Source organism: Otolemur garnettii, unplaced genomic scaffold (genome assembly GCF_000181295.1).
Source record: "Otolemur garnettii isolate 467f Iridium unplaced genomic scaffold, OtoGar3 scaffold00051, whole genome shotgun sequence".
NCBI classification, from domain to species: Eukaryota; Metazoa; Chordata; class Mammalia; order Primates; family Galagidae; genus Otolemur; species Otolemur garnettii.
In genome coordinates, this window is record NW_003852446.1 from 6,309,050 (window position 1) to 6,313,483 (window position 4,434).

Consider the following 4,434-nt stretch of genomic DNA (forward strand, 5'->3'; position numbering starts at 1 on the left):
CAAATATCTCTATATTGCTTGTATAATAAAGTTCAGCCTTCTTAGTAGGGCAAATAAAGTACTCTATGACTTAACCTTCACCTATCCTATAAGATTCCACCATTTCCTTCATACTTTATTCTTTAACAAAACTAAGTATCTCATAGACATGTACACCTAATACATGCAATCTATGCTTTTCATTCCATATCTTTGATAATGCTGTTTCCTCAGTCTATAATATTTTCCCCATCTTTCTTTGCTTAAGGGCTTCTCTTCTAAGATCCCATAATGAGGTACTCTGGAAATGTCATAGATGTTACTACTTATCATTATAGTGAAATTTATTATTTAGATGCTTGTCTACCCACTAGACTATAAGCTCTTTAAGGATATGAATCCTTTTCTCAGAAGATAGTGCAGTGCCTGAAGTGAACTGAGGCCTCAACTTCTTAGGGAGGTGAGTATTGAATAGCCAGTTATATGATAGCCATTTAGTTATTTTTAACCAGTGATTGTTGTAGATGAGAAGGACCTTTTGGGTCATTCAGTTCAGCCACCCCTCACAGGAAGCCCTTCTATAATATAGGCCAAGATAATTCACAGTTAAGTGTGGTAGATCATTCAAACCATGGATATCTCTTATTTTGACACATATGGTCCCTTCTAATGAGAGTGGAAACTGATATTGCTGTCTCAGGAAAAAATTTAGTGATATATATATGTGTTTATATTTTTATATTTTTATTCCTTAAATGTTTGTGTTTTTATTCCTGGCAATGTTCCTTGTAGAAATCTCTTCTCAGAAAATTACCCCAAAATATGGGAAAAATTTATTACATAGCAATGTTCATCATGGAAAAATTCATAATAGAGAAAAAATAGAAATAAGCAGCAGTAGGTGAATTATTAAGTAAATAATGGTACATTCACAAAATAGAATTAAAATTATATAATTTTAAGTAAAAAGTCAATATATATATTATTGTCTATGCAATATAATATTAACTGTACAAAAATGTTTTGGGGAAAAAAACATTGAAAAGAAATGGCTGTTGATTTTGGTTGATAATTCTCCCCATTTTATTTTCTAAATTTTCTCTGGTATGCATAGATGATTTCTACAATAAGGAAAGGTGTGGGTTTTGTTTGCTTTGCTCTTTGTTTTAGGGTTTATCATTGTTTTAAGGAATGAGTATCCTTTTCTTAAGAAATAAGGAGGAAGGGGGTAGCACCTGTGGCTCAAAGGAGTAGGGCGCTGGCCCCATATGCTGGAGGTGGCAGGTTCAAACCCAGCCCCGGCCAAAAATTGCAAAACAAAAAAAGTTAAGAAAATGAGGAGGAGGTTAAACTCAGCTTCAGGATGAATAGATCAGATTCAACAAATATGAACTGAATTTTTTCCAAGAGGTGAAATGAGGCTACAGATATAGATGTATCTACTAAGGCCTCTATCAGGACACCTGAATATTGTAGAAAATACCCAGAAGACCAGAAACACAGACCTTAGGAAGTAGTTTATTAGGAAACCTCATTCTTGCATGCTTCCAGAACCTCATCCATGAGGTAGTAGTGAGAACAAAAAACTCACTCTAATTTTAAGGTTTTTGGTTCTCATGATAACTCTTTATTTTTACAATTAGCCAGTCTCTGACCTCTGAATTCGCTGACTTATGCTCAGTTACCCCCTTTTGCTGTTGTGTTTTCATAATTTCTCTCTTAAGCACAGCCTTACACATACAATATAGTCCATCTCTTAAGCTCAGTGCAGTTTGTATGGCTGTTCCATTCCTTATTCTTTCCCCTCCCCCATGCCTTTGTTACTCTTGTCTCATTGGAATTTGGAGTACACCAGCCCCATGCCTTCTTATGCAAACACACCTGTGGTTTTATGTTATCTTCACCTCCTCAACAGAGTTGGGTAAGTTATAGTTCCTGCCTGAAAGGGTCTCATAGCCCTAGTAAGAGAGCCATGCAATGGAGTAATATTGTGTGCCCAAGACAGGAAGAAGGAAGAGACTGATGTTCTCTCAGGGCATCAGAAAGGTTTTTCTGTATAAATGGATGAAGGATGCCTTTGGGACAAGATTTTCCTCCTAGAATTACAGCTTTATAGCTAATATAGAGCTATTGAGAATTTAAGAAAACTCTCTCTTGCCCAATATCTTATTTTGCAGAAGAGAACAGTGAGGTACTCTGAATTCAAGTGAAGTGATCAAGTTTTCACAGTGAGTTAGTAAGATTCAGGACTATAACTTAGGCCTTATGGCCCCCATGACCACACTTGCTAGTGTTCTGCAACTCAATTTGCTAAAGGGAGGACAGTTGCTTTCCTAAGCTTTTAGAATGATGAGAGCTCTTAACTCAAAGAAAAAGAAAAAGATAATCTTTAGGAAATAGTGAGAACAAAAACGATTTTGGAGAAAGATTTAGGGACTCTGAGAAGTATTTTGACCCTGAGATTATTCCCAGAAGACATGTTAGAAAAACAAACAAGAGTCAATTACTGTTTTGACTCTGATTATCTGGGAAAAAAAATTGAAACCATTGCTTCCTTTCTTCTCTTGAATGCTGTTGACTAAAGGAGGAGCTGAGTAGAGCTGTTAGTCTGGAATGCTGAGCAGCTACGGGCAGGGATCCTGCATTCCAAGCTTATCCTGCCCCACCAGGAACAACAAGGTGAAAACAGGCATTGATCACAAATTCCCAACTCTTTGTTACCCACCCCCTGGCAAACAGAGTGTGTTTACTAAGATTGCTATAAAAGGTATTTATCTAATTAGAGAGTATTCCCCCCTTTTATTAGTAAGCAATTAGACCACACTTTAGTACATTAAGGAGGTTTTGTAAATCTAACTGCAAGCATATAAATTCTGTAATTGCGTAATTGTATATTCGGCACAAAACCATAGATTTTCTTCTATTTTGGCTTGACCATTTTTAAAAGCAATTTAGGGTTTTCTAAGCTAATGCTTATGTGGTGAGTGTTTTTTAAAGCCTAGGGTAATACATATAATTTAGCCATTCTATGGTCTTAAACCCAAACCAGAAAATGACACAAATTCTACACAAATATCTATCAACTACTTATTCTGTCCTTCCTCATGTCAAAGCCTGGGGATAATTCTTTTGTTGCAATTATTTTATTTTCACCAATAGGACTCTTTGTCATTATTAAAAGCCTGAATTTTAAACAGATTCTTGGACTGGTGGTTCATACTCATTAGCTCCTTCAACTTTACCACCTGTCTGGTCCCCAGTAGCTCTTCCAAAACTACTATTTTCACCATGAAGCTCCATGACTTTTCCCAATTCAAACTTGGGCTTCTTCAGCATTTTTACTTTTCTAACAAAGACATCATGGATAAATAGATGGGGAAGCCTTTTCTATGTCTTTTCCAATGCTGTCTGGAACCAATTTATTGACTACTTCTTTCAAATCATTTGTCTGAATCTCTTTGGTCATGATTTCCATCATTTTCTTCTGGATTTGGCGAACGTGTTGGTGGGGGGCATAAGAGGTATTCCGTATCTGATTGTTACTTTTCTAGTAAAACCAACACAGAACAGACGAAGCAAATAACCACCAGCAGTCTTGACATCAACATGAGCTTCAATCATAGTCTGCCATTTTTTAACCATAGAACACATTTTGTCATGGTAAGACCCATGCCATAGATCTTAGGCAGTTTTTGCCCTGAACATCTTCAGTAATCAGCTTGAATTCTCTAAATGCAAGTTCATCATTCTGCAGATCAGAAAGACTCACTTTAAACACATGACCTTTGAAGCCATCAGATGAAATTTTGGTTCCTTGAGTCCAGTGACTGGCATTTTTCCATGTTTCTCTTATTGAATATAGCAGGTGCATTCACATCATGCCAATCTTTCTTAGAAAATGGATCAACCACTTTCCTCTTGGCTCCCTTGTCACCTTTTGCATGGAGCTTGTTTTTACCAACCACCAAGGTGGTGCTCAGAGACCTCAAAGGGCACAAGTGCCTCACATTGCCTTTAAAGTACAATGGTAGCACAATATCATTCCTTAGTACAGAAACCATAAAATGTGTCTAGCCAAATATAATAATTCCACAAATCCTCATTCAAATCTCTGTGGTTCATGTGCATATTATTGAATTTATCTCAATTAAATTATATTTGCAAGACATGAGAGGAGAAGAAAAGTAAAGATCATATCAGTTCAAATATCACTTTTGTTAGGTTAACTATATTAGTCTAGGTAGAACCATATGATATTGCCAATATTTGACCATTTTTTTTTACCCACAAACACGGTAATTTCCTATGGTTCAACTTCTATAAATGTTGCCCCAGGTATTCACAAGGACATCATAAATACTAAAAATGAAAAACATCTTTGACTCACATCATTAATAAACAATTCACCCATTTATAAAGTTGTCATAAAACATTATTAGTTATATAGACAACATG

The 4,434-nt window shown here is 35.9% G+C and overlaps 1 pseudogene; it reads right to left on the reverse strand.

Annotated features, from left to right (window-relative positions):
* Positions 1 to 3,168: 3,168 nt before the first annotated feature.
* On the reverse strand, positions 3,169 to 4,040 carry LOC100954620 (annotated as a pseudogene).
* Positions 4,041 to 4,434: the final 394 nt, after the last annotated feature.